General features: G+C 45.3%; 11 non-coding genes across 11 annotated transcripts; all 11 read left to right on the top strand.

Moving 5' to 3' along the window:
- Nucleotides 1-79: 79 nt before the first annotated feature.
- TRNAR-ACG (transfer RNA arginine (anticodon ACG)) lies at nt 80-152 on the top strand. The gene has a single exon. It is a non-coding gene; the product is annotated as a tRNA-Arg (tRNA).
- Nucleotides 153-3138: 2986 nt separating this feature from the next.
- On the top strand, nt 3139-3211 carry TRNAR-ACG (transfer RNA arginine (anticodon ACG)). Its single transcript has one exon. It is a non-coding gene; the product is annotated as a tRNA-Arg (tRNA).
- Nucleotides 3212-6192: 2981 nt separating this feature from the next.
- On the top strand, nt 6193-6265 carry TRNAR-ACG (transfer RNA arginine (anticodon ACG)). The gene has a single exon. It is a non-coding gene; the product is annotated as a tRNA-Arg (tRNA).
- Nucleotides 6266-7186: 921 nt separating this feature from the next.
- TRNAR-ACG (transfer RNA arginine (anticodon ACG)) lies at nt 7187-7259 on the top strand. The gene has a single exon. It is a non-coding gene; the product is annotated as a tRNA-Arg (tRNA).
- Nucleotides 7260-9243: 1984 nt separating this feature from the next.
- Nucleotides 9244-9316, top strand: TRNAR-ACG (transfer RNA arginine (anticodon ACG)). The gene has a single exon. It is a non-coding gene; the product is annotated as a tRNA-Arg (tRNA).
- A 922-nt stretch (nt 9317-10238) lies between these two features.
- Nucleotides 10239-10311, top strand: TRNAR-ACG (transfer RNA arginine (anticodon ACG)). The gene has a single exon. It is a non-coding gene; the product is annotated as a tRNA-Arg (tRNA).
- A 1985-nt stretch (nt 10312-12296) lies between these two features.
- Nucleotides 12297-12369, top strand: TRNAR-ACG (transfer RNA arginine (anticodon ACG)). Its single transcript has one exon. It is a non-coding gene; the product is annotated as a tRNA-Arg (tRNA).
- Nucleotides 12370-13290: 921 nt separating this feature from the next.
- Nucleotides 13291-13363, top strand: TRNAR-ACG (transfer RNA arginine (anticodon ACG)). The gene has a single exon. It is a non-coding gene; the product is annotated as a tRNA-Arg (tRNA).
- Nucleotides 13364-15349: 1986 nt separating this feature from the next.
- On the top strand, nt 15350-15422 carry TRNAR-ACG (transfer RNA arginine (anticodon ACG)). The gene has a single exon. It is a non-coding gene; the product is annotated as a tRNA-Arg (tRNA).
- A 921-nt stretch (nt 15423-16343) lies between these two features.
- Nucleotides 16344-16416, top strand: TRNAR-ACG (transfer RNA arginine (anticodon ACG)). The gene has a single exon. It is a non-coding gene; the product is annotated as a tRNA-Arg (tRNA).
- A 1990-nt stretch (nt 16417-18406) lies between these two features.
- Nucleotides 18407-18479, top strand: TRNAR-ACG (transfer RNA arginine (anticodon ACG)). Its single transcript has one exon. It is a non-coding gene; the product is annotated as a tRNA-Arg (tRNA).
- The last annotated feature ends 263 nt before the right edge of the window (nt 18480-18742 follow it).

Genomic DNA, 18742 nt, shown 5'->3' with positions numbered 1-18742 from the left:
CTGTCTGTCACACCACCAACTTGTAGCACCTCACCTGTGATTTGGCTATTACCTGTTCTCTGAAGACTTCGTACACAGCGGGCCAGTGGCGCAATGGATAACGCGTCTGCCTACGGAGCAGAAGATTCCAGGTTCGACTCCTGGCTGGCTCGAATTGTGGAGGTACCTTTTTTCAACCAATAATATAAACATTACAATGATCTATAAACATTATAAGAAACTACATCATGCCTGTTAGACCATGAAGGTTCGTCCTGTCTGGTTTTATAATAAACTGACCTGTAAATTTCGTTACATAAACAGCTACGCATTTGATTAAGTTACATACTCGGAATTTAACGCCAATATTTAGTTTTTAAAGTGGGCCATCAGAGTTTCTCGATAGGTCTGTTTTAACTGTAAAACAGATAACTGTCGATTTGCCAAAGGGCCCAATATTTTCATCGAACAATAAATGATAGTGAAATTTTTTTTAAAAGCACCTTTACAAGCGTGGTCTCGAAGGCGCGGACCTTCATAATGGCTGTCACGGATGCAGATGCTAGTGACTTTTTCCATTTAAATTGGTCAAAATAACGTGGCATCTGTGACACTAGTGCAAGGCCATTGGCCACGGTTCTAGAAAAATAAATAACAAATGTATTGTGTCTGCGGAATAGTGGTTCTTTCCAGTTGCGATGTATAATGTGTGCAAACAGTTGTATTTCCCGCCACACCGCCCTCTGCACTTGCACTGCAGTGGAAAAGAACTAGTTAAATCGCGAGTTCTGACCAAATCGAAAAGACTTTGATCCAATCAGAGCAGGGAACAAAATATACAAAGTGACATCACTACTCTTTGCCCAAGAGAGCAGTGGCTGTTAAAGTTGTTGTGACTTTTATTGCCTGTACATTCGGTGAGTTCCTTAAGTGATCCCTTCATAGACCTCAGTATTTGACTCTTCACTGCTTAATGTGAAAAAGCTATAATTTTCCCAGCTTATTCAACCTGTCTAGCGTGCACACTACCGACCATATCCCAGAGCGAATATGCACTGGTCTAGTACTCTGCCCCGTCGGGTATAGATAGCAGTGGGCCAGTGGCGCAGTGTATAACGCGTCTGCCTACGGAGCAGAAGATTACAGGTTCGACTCCTGGCTGGCTCGACTCGACGCACCAAAGTGCTCATTTCTTCCCTTTGTTAAGAAGTGCAATTATTAATGAGAACATGAAACTAGACGTGTGTTAAAAAGTTACTCTACTGTACTTTGCCAAAATAGCGGCATTTTAATTAAAACATATATAGGGGAAATGGACACAAATATCTTTTTTTTATTTAATAGCATAAAACAAAAGATGCATTCCCGGATGCTCTGTTTTAATTATAAAGAAAAGAAAGGTTACAGTGGTCTTGACAAAGAACTTATTTTTTATGGGAAATTTAATTTTTGTGACATACACATATAGCGCACAATTATAGTTGAACAAATTCTAACCTTCTCTTAGGAACACTGGGTGATCAGGGAGGGGGGGGGAGGTGGAGTGGGGGGGGGGGAGGGGGGAGGGAGAAGTGTGTGCTTTTCTTTTTTTTCTTGAAGCTGTGTGTCAACGCATGCCCGAAGGCTGCTCCTTGATGCAATACATCGTGTGCTTTTATTTTATTTTATTTTATGTATGCGTTTTTATATAGCGCAGACTTTACCCGAAGGTATCAGAGCGCTTCACAATACTTCACAATAGGAACAGAACTGATACATGAGAACATTACAAGTGAACAAATTACAAAAGCAAACGTTACATTGCATGCGGCAAAAGTGGCAATCGTGAGCTAACAAAATACAAGAGGTAACAAACGGTGCATTACAGGAGGAAAAAGTGACACGTGTGCAGGTTACAAAAGCATATAAAGTAAACATAAAGGTATAATACTGCAATATATTGAGGACACTCAAACACAAGGAGCCTGTCCTTTGGGCCCGGGGACAAGCTTTCCGCCGCCCCCCCCCCCCCTGTTGTGTGATGCCTCGGCGAGCGCCCTGGAGGGGGAGAAGTGAGTAGTGCCCTGACGCTGGAGAGGCCCACCACGTGACTACAGGGGCCCTGTCTGTCTTCCGGCTCCTCACCCCCAGCCTCACTACGCACCCTGCCGGCCCCTGGCCTCTGGCAGTGTGCATCAGCTGTCGCTTGAAGACCCTGGTCCTTGCAGTGATGCTTCCCGCGCGGTGTTTAGTTTGGAAGACGATGATGATGAGGTGTACTTCGTGTCCTTCATTGGCAGAGATGGTGTGCAGAGTCTGCCGCCACCAATGTGCGACGTACCGATCGCAGGATCCCCGGTACATGCTCTGATCGACACTGGGGCACCCGTGAACGTCATGGACAGCATCCAATATGAACGTCTATCCCCTCGCCCACCTCTCTCTCCATCCAACGCTAAAATCTACACCTAGAAACAGTGTAGATTAGGCCCCACTCTGCGGCCTAGGTATTCCTACCCCCGGTGATACGGCACCACAGGGGGTACAAAGCTCGATGGGGGTACAGCACTCCTCGGAACACCGGTCAAGCACGAAAGTAGCCCACTTGCGTAGATATCAGTGTGTGCTGAGGCTTCTGGCGTCAGTGGCCTAGTCATTACCAAAGGAAGTACCCAACCAATACTTACAGCGCCTGCTCCCTTCATTGTGTGACCACAGGCGCAAGGCCAACAGGATGCTTCCTGGCAGGCCACCTTATCTGAAAGACTGTAGAACTGATTTTGTTTGTTTATAGCATATAGTAGTTTGTTCGTAGTTGTAATGTAGTACTGTCTGCAAAATGTTATATATTGTTATATATAACGGAAGGAATTGTAAGATGTCAGGCTCCAGCCGCATTTCTGCAGTTAGAGGAGGCAAAGCCAAGAAGCCTTTCCCCTCGAAGGCAGCATTCATCTCTGCAAAGCAGTAAAGTGTGCAGGGCTCTGAAGCTCCACAAACCTGTAGGCTGGCTTCAGAGCTTCGACTTGAAATGAGTTGATATTGTACTTAGCTCCTAGAACTGTGTGTTTTCTATTGTAGAGTGCACCGCTACATCCTTACTGTCTGTCACACCACCAACTTGTAGCACCTCACCTGTGATTTGGCTATTACCTGTTCTCTGAAGACTTCATACACGGCGGGCCAGTGGCGCAATGGATAACGCGTCTGCCTACGGAGCAGAAGATTCCAGGTTCGACTCCTGGCTGGCTCGAATTGTGGAGGTACCTTTTTTCAACCAATAATATAAACATTACAATGATCTATAAACATTATAAGAAACTACATCATGCCTGTTAGACCATGAAGTTCCGTCCTGTCTGGTTTTATAATAAACTGACCTGTAAATTTCGTTACATAAACAGCTACGCATTTGATTAAGTTACATACTAGGAATTTAACGCCAATATTTAGTTTTTAAAGTGGGCCATCAGAGTTTCTCGATAGGTCTGTTTTAACTGTAAAACAGATAACTGTCGATTTGCCAAAGGGCCCAATATTTTCATCGAACAATAAATGCTAGTGAAATGTTTTTTAAAAAGCACCTTTACAAGCGTGGTCTCGAAGGCGCGGACCTTCATAATGGCTGTCACGGATGCAGCTGCTAGTGACTTTTTCCATTTAAACTGGTCAAAATAACGTGGCATCTGTGATACTAGTGCATGGCCATTGGCCACGGTTCTAGAAAAATAAATAACAAATGTATTGTGTCTGCGGAATAGTGGTTCTTTCCAGTTGCGATGTATAATGTGCGCAAACAGTTGTATTTCCCGCCACACCGCCCTCTGCACTTGCACTGCAGTGGAAAAGAACTAGTTAAATCGCGAGTTCTGACCAAATCGAAAAGACTTTGATCCAATCAGAGCAGGGAACAAAATATACAAAGTGACATCACTACTCTTTGCCCAAGAGAGCAGTGGCTGTTAAAGTTGTTGTGACTTTTATTGCCTGTACATTCGGTGAGTTCCTTAAGTGATCCCTTCATAGACCTCAGTATTTGACTCTTCACTGCTTAATGTGAAAAAGCTATAATTTTCCCAGCTTATTCAACCTGTCTAGCGTGCACACTACCGACCATATCCCAGAGCGAATATGCACTGGTCTAGTACTCTGCCCCGTCGGGTATAGATAGCAGTGGGCCAGTGGCGCAGTGTATAACGCGTCTGCCTACGGAGCAGAAGATTACAGGTTCGACTCCTGGCTGGCTCGACTCGACGCACCAAAGTGCTCATTTCTTCCCTTTGTTAAGAAGTGCAATTATTAATGAGAACATGAAACTAGACGTGTGTTAAAAAGTTACTCTACTGTACTTTGCCAAAATAGCGGCATTTTAATTAAAACATATATAGGGGAAATGGACACAAATATCTTTTTTTTATTTAATAGCATAAAACAAAAGATGCATTCCCGGATGCTCTGTTTTAATTATAAAGAAAAGAAAGGTTACAGTGGTCTTGACAAAGAACTTATTTTTTATGGGAAATTTAATTTTTGTGACATACACATATAGCGCACAATTATAGTTGAACAAATTCTAACCTTCTCTTAGGAACACTGGGTGATCAGGGGGGGGGGGAGGTGGAGTGGGGTGGGGAGGGGGGAGGGAGAAGTGTGTGCTTTTCTTTTTTTTCTTGAAGCTGTGTGTCAACGCATGCCCGAAGGCTGCTCCTTGATGCAATACATCGCGTGCTTTTATTTTATTTTATTTTATGTATGCGTTTTTATATAGCGCAGACTTTACCCGAAGGTATCAGAGCGCTTCACAATACTTCACAATAGGAACAGAACTGATACATGAGAACATTACAAGTGAACAAATTACAAAAGCAAACGTTACATTGCATGCGGCAAAAGTGGCAATCGTGAGCTAACAAAATACAAGAGGTAACAAACGGTGCATTACAGGAGGAAAAAGTGACACGTGTGCAGGTTACAAAAGCATATAAAGTAAACATAAAGGTATAATACTGCAATATATGGAGGACACTCAAACACAAGGAGCCTGTCCTTTGGGCCCGGGGACACGCTTTCCGCCGCCCCCCCCCCCTGTTGTGTGATGCCTCGGCGAGCGCCCTGGAGGGGGAGAAGCGAGTAGTGCCCTGACGCTGGAGAGGCCCACCACATGGCTACAGGGGCCCTGTCTGTCTTCCGGCTCCTCACCCCCAGCCTCACTGCGCACCCTGCCGGCCCCTGGCCTCTGGCAGTGTGCATCAGCTGTCGCTTGAAGACCCTGGTCCTTGCAGTGATGCTTCCCACGCGGTGTTTAGTTTGGAAGACGATGATGATGAGGTGTACTTCGTGTCCTTCATTGGCAGAGATGGTGCGCAGAGTCTGCCGCCACCAATGTGCGACGTACCGATCGCAGGATCCCCGGTACATGCTCTGATCGACACTGGGGCACCCGTGAACGTCATGGACAGCATCCAATATGAACGTCTATCCCCTCGCCCACCTCTCTCTCCATCCAACGCTAAAATCTACACCTAGAAACAGTGTAGATTAGGCCCCACTCTGCGGCCTAGGTATTCCTACCCCCGGTGATACGGCACCACAGGGGGTACAAAGCTTGATGGGGGTACAGCACTCCTCGGAACACCGGTCAAGCACGAAAGTAGCCCACGTGCGTAGATATCAGTGTGTGCTGAGGCTTCTGGCGTCAGTGGCCTAGTCATTACCAAAGGAAGTACCCAACCAATACTTACAGCGCCTGCTCCCTTCATTGTGTGACCACAGGCGCAAGGCCAACAGGATGCTTCCTGGCAGGCCACCTTATCTGAAAGACTGTAGAACTGATTTTGTTTGTTTATAGCATATAGTAGTTTGTTCGTAGTTGTAATGTAGTACTGTCTGCAAAATGTTATATATTGTTATATATAACGGAAGGAATTGTAAGATGTCACGCTCCAGCTGCATTTCTGCAGTTAGAGGAGGCAAAGCCAAGAAGCCTTTCCCCTCGAAGGCAGCATTCATCTCTGCAAAGCAGTAAAGTGTGCAGGGCTTTGAAGCTCCACAAACCTGTAGGCTGGCTTCAGAGCTTCGACTTGAAATGAGTTGATATTGTACTTAGCTCCTAGAACTGTGTGTTTTCTATTGTAGAGTGCGCCGCTATATCTTTACTGTCTGTCACACCACCAACTTGTAGCACCTCACCTGTGATTTGGCTATTATCTTTTCTCTGAAGACTTCAAACGCAGCGGGCCAGTGGCGCAATGGATAACGCGTCTGCCTACGGAGCAGAAGATTCCAGGTTCGACTCCTGGCTGGCTCGAATTGTGGAGGTACCTTTTTTCAACCAATAATATAAACATTACAATGATCTATAAACATTATAAGAAACTACATCATGCCTGTTAGACCATGAAGGTTCGTCCTGTCTGGTTTTATAATAAACTGACCTGTAAATTTCGTTACATAAACAGCTACGCATTTGATTAAGTTACATACTAGGAATTTAACGCCAATATTTAGTTTTTAAAGTGGGCCATCAGAGTTTCTCGATAGGTCTGTTTTAACTGTAAAACAGATAACTGTCGATTTGCCAAAGGGCCCAATATTTTCATTGAACAATAAATGATAGTGAAATTTTTTTTAAAAGCACCTTTACAAGCGTGGTCTCGAAGGCGCGGACCTTCATAATGGCTGTCACGGATGCAGCTGCTAGTGACTTTTTCCATTTAAACTGGTCAAAATAACGTGGCATCTGTGATACTAGTGCAAGGCCATTGGCCACGGTTCTAGAAAAATAAATAACAAATGTATTGTGTCTGCGGAACAGTGGTTCTTTCCAGTTGCGATGTATAATGTGCGCAAACAGTTGTATTTCCCGCCACACCGCCCTCTGCACTCGCACTGCAGTGGAAAAGAACTAGTTAAATCGCGAGTTCTGACCAAATCGAAAAGACTTTGATCCAATCAGAGCAGGGAACAAAATATACGAAGTGACGTCACTACTCTTTTCCCAAGAGAGCAGTGGATGTTAAAGTTGTTGTGACTTTTATTGCCTGTACATTCGGTGAGTTCCTTAAGTGATCCCTTCATAGACCTGAGTATTTGACTCTTCACTACTTAATGTGAAAGAGCTATAATTTTCCCAGCTTATTCAACCTGTCTAGCGTGCACACTACCGACCATATCCCAGAGCGCATGTGCACTGGTCTAGTACTCTGCCCCGTCGTGTGCAGATAGCAGTGGGCCAGTGGCGCAATGGATAACGCGTCTGCCTACGGAGCAGAAGATTCCAGGTTCGACTCCTGGCTGGCTCGACTCGACGCACCAAAGTGCTCATTTCTTCCCTTTGTTAAGAAGTGCAATTATTAATGAGAACATGAAACTAGACGTGTGTTAAAAAGTTACTCTACTGTACTTTGCCAAAATAGCGGCATTTTAATTAAAACATATATAGGGGAAATGGACACAAATATCTTTTTTTTATTTAATAGCATAAAACAAAAGATGCATTCCCGGATGCTCTGTTTTAATTATAAAGAAAAGAAAGGTTACAGTGGTCTTGACAAAGAACTTATTTTTTATGGGAAATTTAATTTTTGTGACATACACATATAGCGCACTATTATAGTTGAACAAATTCTAACCTTCTCTTAGGAACACTGGGTGATCAGGGAGGGGGGGGAGGTGGAGTGGGGGGGGGAGGGGGGAGGGAGAAGTGTGTGCTTTTCTTTTTTTTCTTGAAGCTGTGTGTCAACGCATGCCCGAAGGCTGCTCCTTGATGCAATACATCGTGTGCTTTTATTTTATTTTATTTTATGTATGCGTTTTTATATAGCGCAGACTTTACCCGAAGGTATCAGAGCGCTTCACAATACTTCACAATAGGAACAGAACTGATACATGAGAACATTACAAGTGAACAAATTACAAAAGCAAACGTTACATTGCATGAGGCAAAAGTGGCAATCGTGAGCTAACAAAATACAAGAGGTAACAAACGGTGCATTACAGGAGGAAAAAGTGACACGTGTGCAGGTTACAAAAGCATATAAAGTAAACATAAAGGTATAATACAGCAATATATGGAGGACACTCAAACACAAGGAGCCTGTCCTTTGGGCCCGGGGACACGCTTTACGCCGCCCCCCCCCCGCTGTGTGATGCCTCGGCGAGCGCCCTGGAGGGGGAGAAGCGAGTAGTGCCCTGACGCTGGAGAGGCCCACCACGTGGCTACAGGGGCCCTGTCTGTCTTCCGGCTCCTCACCCCCAGCCTCACTGCGCACCCTGCCGGCCCCTGGCCTCTGGCAGTGTGCATCAGCTGTCGCTTGAAGACCCTGGTCCTTGCAGTGATGCTTCCTCGCGGTGTTTAGTTTGGAAGACGATGATGATGAGGTGTACTTCGTGTCCTTCATTGGCAGAGATGGTGCGCGGAGTCTGCCGCCACCAATGTGCGACGTACCAATCGCAGGATCCCCGGTACATGCTCTGATCTACACTGGGGCATCCGTGAACGTCATGGACAGCATCCAATATGAACGTCTATCCCCTCGCCCACCTCTCTCTCCATCCAACGCTAAAATCTACACCTAGAAACAGTGTAGATTAGGCCCCACTCTGCGGCCTAGGTATTCCTACCCCCGGTGATACGGCACCACAGGGGGTACAAAGCTCGATGGGGGTACAGCACTCCTCGGAACACCGGTCAAGCACGAAAGTAGCCCACTTGCGTAGATATCAGTGTGTGCTGAGGCTTCTGGCGTCAGTGGCCTAGTCATTACCAAAGGAAGTACCCAACCAATACTTACAGCGCCTGCTCCCTTCATTGTGTGACCACAGGCGCAAGGCCAACAGGATGCTTCCTGGCAGGCCACCTTATCTGAAAGACTGTAGAACTGATTTTGTTTGTTTATAGCATATAGTAGTTTGTTCGTAGTTGTAATGTAGTACTGTCTGCAAAATGTTATATATTGTTATATATAACGGAAGGAATTGTAAGATGTCAGGCTCCAGCCGCATTTCTGCAGTTAGAGGAGGCAAAGCCAAGAAGCCTTTCCCCTCGAAGGCAGCATTCATCTCTGCAAAGCAGTAAAGTGTGCAGGGCTCTGAAGCTCCACAAACCTGTAGGCTGGCTTCAGAGCTGCGACTTGGAATGAGTTGATATTGTACTTAGCTCCTAGAACTGTGTGTTTTCTATTGTAGAGTGCGCCGCTATATCCTTACTGTCTGTCACAACACCAACTTGTAGCACCTCACCTGTGATTTGGCTATTACCTGTTCTCTGAAGACTTCATACACGGCGGGCCAGTGGCGCAATGGATAACGCGTCTGCCTACGGAGCAGAAGATTCCAGGTTCGACTCCTGGCTGGCTCGAATTGTGGAGGTACCTTTTTTCAACCAATAATATAAACATTACAATGATCTATAAACATTATAAGAAACTACATCATGCCTGTTAGACCATGAAGTTCCGTCCTGTCTGGTTTTATAATAAACTGACCTGTAAATTTCGTTACATAAACAGCTACGCATTTGATTAAGTTACATACTAGGAATTTAACGCCAATATTTAGTTTTTAAAGTGGGCCATCAGAGTTTCTCGATAGGTCTGTTTTAACTGTAAAACAGATAACTGTCGATTTGCCAAAGGGCCCAATATTTTCATCGAACAATAAATGCTAGTGAAATGTTTTTTAAAAAGCACCTTTACAAGCGTGGTCTCGAAGGCGCGGACCTTCATAATGGCTGTCACGGATGCAGCTGCTAGTGACTTTTTCCATTTAAACTGGTCAAAATAACGTGGCATCTGTGATACTAGTGCATGGCCATTGGCCACGGTTCTAGAAAAATAAATAACAAATGTATTGTGTCTGCGGAATAGTGGTTCTTTCCAGTTGCGATGTATAATGTGTGCAAACAGTTGTATTTCCCGCCACACCGCCCTCTGCACTTGCACTGCAGTGGAAAAGAACTAGTTAAATCGCGAGTTCTGACCAAATCGAAAAGACTTTGATCCAATCAGAGCAGGGAACAAAATATACAAAGTGACATCACTACTCTTTGCCCAAGAGAGCAGTGGCTGTTAAAGTTGTTGTGACTTTTATTGCCTGTACATTCGGTGAGTTCCTTAAGTGATCCCTTCATAGACCTCAGTATTTGACTCTTCACTGCTTAATGTGAAAAAGCTATAATTTTCCCAGCTTATTCAACCTGTCTAGCGTGCACACTACCGACCATATCCCAGAGCGAATATGCACTGGTCTAGTACTCTGCCCCGTCGTGTGGAGATAGCAGTGGGCCAGTGGCGCAATGGATAACGCGTCTGCCTACGGAGCAGAAGATTCCAGGTTCGACTCCTGGCTGGCTCGACTCGACGCACCAAAGTGCTCATTTCTTCCCTTTGTTAAGAAGTGCAATTATTAATGAGAACATGAAACTAGACGTGTGTTAAAAAGTTACTCTACTGTACTTTGCCAAAATAGCGGCATTTTAATTAAAACATATATAGGGGAAATGGACACAAATATCTTTTTTTTATTTAATAGCATAAAACAAAAGATGCATTCCCGGATGCTCTGTTTTAATTATAAAGAAAAGAAAGGTTACAGTGGTCTTGACAAAGAACTTATTTTTTATGGGAAATTTAATTTTTGTGACATACACATATAGCGCACAATTATAGTTGAACAAATTCTAACCTTCTCTTAGGAACACTGGGTGATCAGGGGGGGGGGGAGGTGGAGTGGGGTGGGGAGGGGGGAGGGAGAAGTGTGTGCTTTTCTTTTTTTTCTTGAAGCTGTGTGTCAACGCATGCCCGAAGGCTGCTCCTTGATGCAATACATCGCGTGCTTTTATTTTATTTTATTTTATGTATGCGTTTTTATATAGCGCAGACTTTACCCGAAGGTATCAGAGCGCTTCACAATACTTCACAATAGGAACAGAACTGATACATGAGAACATTACAAGTGAACAAATTACAAAAGCAAACGTTACATTGCATGCGGCAAAAGTGGCAATCGTGAGCTAACAAAATACAAGAGGTAACAAACGGTGCATTACAGGAGGAAAAAGTGACACGTGTGCAGGTTACAAAAGCATATAAAGTAAACATAAAGGTATAATACTGCAATATATGGAGGACACTCAAACACAAGGAGCCTGTCCTTTGGGCCCGGGGACACGCTTTCCGCCGCCCCCCCCCCTGTTGTGTGATGCCTCGGCGAGCGCCCTGGAGGGGGAGAAGCGAGTAGTGCCCTGACGCTGGAGAGGCCCACCACATGGCTACAGGGGCCCTGTCTGTCTTCCGGCTCCTCACCCCCAGCCTCACTGCGCACCCTGCCGGCCCCTGGCCTCTGGCAGTGTGCATCAGCTGTCGCTTGAAGACCCTGGTCCTTGCAGTGATGCTTCCCACGCGGTGATTAGTTTGGAAGACGATGATGATGAGGTGTACTTCGTGTCCTTCATTGGCAGAGATGGTGCGCAGAGTCTGCCGCCACCAATGTGCGACGTACCGATCGCAGGATCCCCGGTACATGCTCTGATCGACACTGGGGCACCCGTGAACGTCATGGACAGCATCCAATATGAACGTCTATCCCCTCGCCCACCTCTCTCTCCATCCAACGCTAAAATCTACACCTAGAAACAGTGTAGATTAGGCCCCACTCTGCGGCCTAGGTATTCCTACCCCCGGTGATACGGCACCACAGGGGGTACAAAGCTTGATGGGGGTACAGCACTCCTCGGAACACCGGTCAAGCACGAAAGTAGCCCACGTGCGTAGATATCAGTGTGTGCTGAGGCTTCTGGCGTCAGTGGCCTAGTCATTACCAAAGGAAGTACCCAACCAATACTTACAGCGCCTGCTCCCTTCATTGTGTGACCACAGGCGCAAGACCAACAGGATGCTTCCTGGCAGGCCACCTTATCTGAAAGACTGTAGAACTGATTTTGTTTGTTTATAGCATATAGTAGTTTGTTCGTAGTTGTAATGTAGTACTGTCTGCAAAATGTTATATATTGTTATATATAACGGAAGGAATTGTAAGATGTCACGCTCCAGCTGCATTTCTGCAGTTAGAGGAGGCAAAGCCAAGAAGCCTTTCCCCTCGAAGGCAGCATTCATCTCTGCAAAGCAGTAAAGTGTGCAGGGCTTTGAAGCTCCACAAACCTGTAGGCTGGCTTCAGAGCTTCGACTTGAAATGAGTTGATATTGTACTTAGCTCCTAGAACTGTGTGTTTTCTATTGTAGAGTGCGCCGCTATATCTTTACTGTCTGTCACACCACCAACTTGTAGCACCTCACCTGTGATTTGGCTATTATCTTTTCTCTGAAGACTTCATACGCAGCGGGCCAGTGGCGCAATGGATAACGCGTCTGCCTACGGAGCAGAAGATTCCAGGTTCGACTCCTGGCTGGCTCGAATTGTGGAGGTACCTTTTTTCAACCAATAATATAAACATTACAATGATCTATAAACATTATAAGAAACTACATCATGCCTGTTAGACCATGAAGGTTCGTCCTGTCTGGTTTTATAATAAACTGACCTGTAAATTTCGTTACATAAACAGCTACGCATTTGATTAAGTTACATACTAGGAATTTAACGCCAATATTTAGTTTTTAAAGTGGGCCATCAGAGTTTCTCGATAGGTCTGTTTTAACTGTAAAACAGATAACTGTCGATTTGCCAAAGGGCCCAATATTTTCATTGAACAATAAATGATAGTGAAATTTTTTTTAAAAGCACCTTTACAAGCGTGGTCTCGAAGGCGCGGACCTTCATAATGGCTGTCACGGATGCAGATGCTAGTGACTTTTTCCATTTAAATTGGTCAAAATAACGTGGCATCTGTGATACTAGTGCAAGGCCATTGGCCACGGTTCTAGAAAAATAAATAACAAATGTATTGTGTCTGCGGAACAGTGGTTCTTTCCAGTTGCGATGTATAATGTGCGCAAACAGTTGTATTTCCCGCCACACCGCCCTCTGCACTCGCACTGCAGTGGAAAAGAACTAGTTAAATCGCGAGTTCTGACCAAATCGAAAAGACTTTGATCCAATCAGAGCAGGGAACAAAATATACGAAGTGACGTCACTACTCTTTTCCCAAGAGAGCAGTGGATGTTAAAGTTGTTGTGACTTTTATTGCCTGTACATTCGGTGAGTTCCTTAAGTGATCCCTTCATAGACCTGAGTATTTGACTCTTCACTACTTAATGTGAAAGAGCTATAATTTTCCCAGCTTATTCAACCTGTCTAGCGTGCACACTACCGACCATATCCCAGAGCGCATGTGCACTGGTCTAGTACTCTGCCCCGTCGTGTGCAGATAGCAGTGGGCCAGTGGCGCAATGGATAACGCGTCTGCCTACGGAGCAGAAGATTCCAGGTTCGACTCCTGGCTGGCTCGACTCGACGCACCAAAGTGCTCATTTCTTCCCTTTGTTAAGAAGTGCAATTATTAATGAGAACATGAAACTAGACGTGTGTTAAAAAGTTACTCTACTGTACTTTGCCAAAATAGCGGCATTTTAATTAAAACATATATAGGGGAAATGGACACAAATATCTTTTTTTTATTTAATAGCATAAAACAAAAGATGCATTCCCGGATGCTCTGTTTTAATTATAAAGAAAAGAAAGGTTACAGTGGTCTTGACAAAGAACTTATTTTTTATGGGAAATTTAATTTTTGTGACATACACATATAGCGCACTATTATAGTTGAACAAATTCTAACCTTCTCTTAGGAACACTGGGTGATCAGGGAGGGGGGGGAGGTGGAGTGGGGTGGGGAGGGGGGAGGGAGAAGTGTGTGCTTTTCTTTTTTTTCTTGAAGCTGTGTGTCAACGCATGCCCGAAGGCTGCTCCTTGATGCAATACATCGCGTGCTTTTATTTTATTTTATTTTATGTATGCGTTTTTATATAGCGCAGACTTTACCCGAAGGTATCAGAGCGCTTCACAATACTTCACAATAGGAACAGAACTGATACATGAGAACATTACAAGTGAACAAATTACAAAAGCAAACGTTACATTGCATGCGGCAAAAGTGGCAATCGTGAGCTAACAAAATACAAGAGGTAACAAACGGTGCATTACAGGAGGAAAAAGTGACACGTGTGCAGGTTACAAAAGCATATAAAGTAAACATAAAGGTATAATACTGCAATATATGGAGGACACTCAAACACAAGGAGCCTGTCCTTTGGGCCCGGGGACACGCTTTCCGCCGCCCCCCCCCCTGTTGTGTGATGCCTCGGCGAGCGCCCTGGAGGGGGAGAAGCGAGTAGTGCCCTGACGCTGGAGAGGCCCACCACATGGCTACAGGGGCCCTGTCTGTCTTCCGGCTCCTCACCCCCAGCCTCACTGCGCACCCTGCCGGCCCCTGGCCTCTGGCAGTGTGCATCAGCTGTCGCTTGAAGACCCTGGTCCTTGCAGTGATGCTTCCCACGCGGTGTTTAGTTTGGAAGACGATGATGATGAGGTGTACTTCGTGTCCTTCATTGGCAGAGATGGTGCGCAGAGTCTGCCGCCACCAATGTGCGACGTACCGATCGCAGGATCCCCGGTACATGCTCTGATCGACACTGGGGCACCCGTGAACGTCATGGACAGCATCCAATATGAACGTCTATCCCCTCGCCCACCTCTCTCTCCATCCAACGCTAAAATCTACACCTAGAAACAGTGTAGATTAGGCCCCACTCTGCGGCCTAGGTATTCCTACCCCCGGTGATACGGCACCACAGGGGGTACAAAGCTTGATGGGGGTACAGCACTCCTCGGAACACCGGTCAAGCACGAAAGTAGCCCACGTGCGTAGATATCAGTGTGTGCTGAGGCTTCTGGCGTCAGTGGCCTAGTCATTACCAAAGGAAGTACCCAACCAATACTTACAGCGCCTGCTCCCTTCATTGTGTGACCACAGGCGCAAGGCCAACAGGATGCTTCCTGGCAGGCCACCTTATCTGAAAGACTGTAGAACTGATTTTGTTTGTTTATAGCATATAGTAGTTTGTTCGTAGTTGTAATGTAGTACTGTCTGCAAAATGTTATATATTGTTATATATAACGGAAGGAATTGTAAGATGTCACGCTCCAGCTGCATTTCTGCAGTTAGAGGAGGCAAAGCCAAGAAGCCTTTCCCCTCGAAGGCAGCATTCATCTCTGCAAAGCAGTAAAGTGTGCAGGGCTTTGAAGCTCCACAAACCTGTAGGCTGGCTTCAGAGCTTCGACTTGAAATGAGTTGATATTGTACTTAGCTCCTAGAACTGTGTGTTTTCTATTGTAGAGTGCGCCGCTATATCTTTACTGTCTGTCACACCACCAACTTGTAGCACCTCACCTGTGATTTGGCTATTATCTTTTCTCTGAAGACTTCATACGCAGCGGGCCAGTGGCGCAATGGATAACGCGTCTGCCTACGGAGCAGAAGATTCCAGGTTCGACTCCTGGCTGGCTCGAATTGTGGAGGTACCTTTTTTCAACCAATAATATAAACATTACAATGATCTATAAACATTATAAGAAACTACATCATGCCTGTTAGACCATGAAGGTTCGTCCTGTCTGGTTTTATAATAAACTGACCTGTAAATTTCGTTACATAAACAGCTACGCATTTGATTAAGTTACATACTAGGAATTTAACGCCAATATTTAGTTTTTAAAGTGGGCCATCAGAGTTTCTCGATAGGTCTGTTTTAACTGTAAAACAGATAACTGTCGATTTGCCAAAGGGCCCAATATTTTCATTGAACAATAAATGATAGTGAAATTTTTTTTAAAAGCACCTTTACAAGCGTGGTCTCGAAGGCGCGGACCTTCATAATGGCTGTCACGGATGCAGATGCTAGTGACTTTTTCCATTTAAATTGGTCAAAATAACGTGGCATCTGCGATACTAGTACATGGCCAATGGCCACGGTTCTAGAAAAATAAATAACAAATGTATTGTGTCTGCGGAACAGTGGTTCTTTCCAGTTGCGATGTATAATGTGCGCAAACAGTTGTATTTCCCGCCACACCGCCCTCTGCACTCGCACTGCAGTGGAAAAGAACTAGTTAAATCGCGAGTTCTGACCAAATCGAAAAGACTTTGATCCAATCAGAGCAGGGAACAAAATATACGAAGTGACGTCACTACTCTTTTCCCAAGAGAGCAGTGGATGTTAAAGTTGTTGTGACTTTTATTGCCTGTACATTCGGTGAGTTCCTTAAGTGATCCCTTCATAGACCTGAGTATTTGACTCTTCACTACTTAATGTGAAAGAGCTATAATTTTCCCAGCTTATTCAACCTGTCTAGCGTGCACACTACCGACCATATCCCAGAGCGCATGTGCACTGGTCTAGTACTCTGCCCCGTCGTGTGCAGATAGCAGTGGGCCAGTGGCGCAATGGATAGCGCGTCTGCCTACGGAGCAGAAGATTCCAGGTTCGACTCCTGGCTGGCTCGACTCGACGCACCAAAGTGCTCATTTCTTCCCTTTGTTAAGAAGTGCAATTATTAATGAGAACATGAAACTAGACGTGTGTTAAAAAGTTACTCTACTGTACTTTGCCAAAATAGCGGCATTTTAATTAAAACATATATAGGGGAAATGGACACAAATATCTTTTTTTTATTTAATAGCATAAAACAAAAGATGCATTCCCGGATGCTCTGTTTTAATTATAAAGAAAAGAAAGGTTACAGTGGTCTTGACAAAGAACTTATTTTTTATGGGAAATTTAATTTTTGTGACATACACATATAGCGCACTATTATAGTTGAACAAATTCTAACCTTCTCTTAGGAACACTGGGTGATCAGGGAGGGGGGGGGAGGTGGAGTGGGGTGGGGAGGGGGGAGGGAGAAGTGTGTGCTTTTCTTTTTTTTCTTGAAGCTGTGTGTCAACGCATGCCCGAAGGCTGCTCCTTGATGCAATACATCGTGTGCTTTTATTTTATTTTATTTTATTTTATGTATGCGTTTTTATATAGCGCAGACTTTACCCGAAGGTATCAGAGCGCTTCACAATACTTCACAATAGGAACAGAACTGATACATGAGAACATTACAAGTGAACAAATTACAAGAGCAAACGTTACATTGCATGAGGCAAAAGTGGCAATCGTGAGCTAACAAAATACAAGAGGTAACAAACGGTGCATTACAGGAGGAAAAAGTGACACGTGTGCAGGTTACAAAAGCATATAAAGTAAACATAAAGGTATAATACAGCAATATATGGAGGACACTCAAACACAAGGAGCCTGTCCTTTGGGCCCGGGGACACGCTTTACGCCGCCCCCCCCCCGCTGTGTGATGCCTCGGCGAGCGCCCTGGAGGGGGAGAAGCGAGTAGTGCCCTGACGCTGGAGAGGCCCACCACGTGGCTACAGGGGCCCTGTCTGTCTTCCGGCTCCTCACCCCCAGCCTCACTGCGCACCCTGCCGGCCCCTGGCCTCTGGCAGTGTGCATCAGCTGTCGCTTGAAGACCCTGGTCCTTGCAGTGATGCTTCCTCGCGGTGTTTAGTTTGGAAGACGATGATGATGAGGTGTACTTCGTGTCCTTCATTGGCAGAGATGGTGCGCGGAGTCTGCCGCCACCAATGTGCGACGTACCAATCGCAGGATCCCCGGTACATGCTCTGATCGACACTGGGGCACCCGTGAACGTCATGGACAGCATCCAATATGAACGTCTATCCCCTCGCCCACCTCTCTCTCCATCCAATGCTAAAATCTACACCTAGAAACAGTGTAGATTAGGCCCCACTCTGCGGCCTAGGTATTCCTACCCCCGGTGATACGGCACCACAGGGGGTACAAAGCTCGATGGGGGTACAGCACTCCTCGGAACACCGGTCAAGCACGAAAGTAGCCCACGTGCGTACATATCAGTGTGTGCTGAGGCTTCTGGCGTCAGTGGCCTAATCATTACCAAAGGAAGTACCCAACCAATACTTACAGCGCCTGCTCCCTTCATTGTGTGACCACAGGCGCAAGGCCAACAGGATGCTTCCTGGCAGGCCACCTTATCTGAAAGACTGTAGAACTGATTTTGTTTGTTTATAGCATATAGTAGTTTGTTCGTAGTTGTAATGTAGTACTGTCTGCAAAATGTTATATATTGTTATATATAACGGAAGGAATTGTAAGATGTCAGGCTCCAGCCGCATTTCTGCAGTTAGAGGAGGCAAAGCCAAGAAGCCTTTCCCCTCGAAGGCAGCATTCATCTCTGCAAAGCAGTAAAGTGTGCAGGGCTCTGAAGCTCCACAAACCTGTAGGCTGGCTTCAGAGCTTCGACTTGAAATGAGTTGATATTGTACTTAGCTCCTAGAACTGTGTGTTTTCTATTGTAGAGTGCGCCGCTATATCCTTACTGTCTGTCACAGCACCAACTTGTAGCACCTCACCTGTGATTTGGCTATTACCTGTTCTCTGAAGACTTTATACACAGCGGGCCAGTGGCGCAATGGATAACGCGTCTGCCTACGGAGCAGAAGATTCCAGGTTCGACTCCTGGCTGGCTCGAATTGTGGAGGCACCTTTTTTCAACCAATAATATAAACATTACAATGATCTATAAACATTATAAGAAACTACATCATGCCTGTTAGACCATGAAGTTCCGTCCTGTCTGGTTTTATAATAAACTGACCTGTAAATTTCGTTACATAAACAGCTACGCATTTGATTAAGTTACATACTAGGAATTTAACGCCAATATTTAGTTTTTAAAGTGGGCCATCAGAGTTTCTCGATAGGTCTGTTTTAACTGTAAAACAGATAACTGT

The sequence above is a fragment of the Lissotriton vulgaris genome, chromosome 5 (genome assembly GCF_964263255.1).
Source record: "Lissotriton vulgaris chromosome 5, aLisVul1.2, whole genome shotgun sequence".
Taxonomy (NCBI): Eukaryota; Metazoa; Chordata; class Amphibia; order Caudata; family Salamandridae; genus Lissotriton; species Lissotriton vulgaris.
The sequence above is the reverse complement of the archived record's forward strand: the minus strand, read 5'-3'. Positions and strand labels throughout refer to the sequence as shown.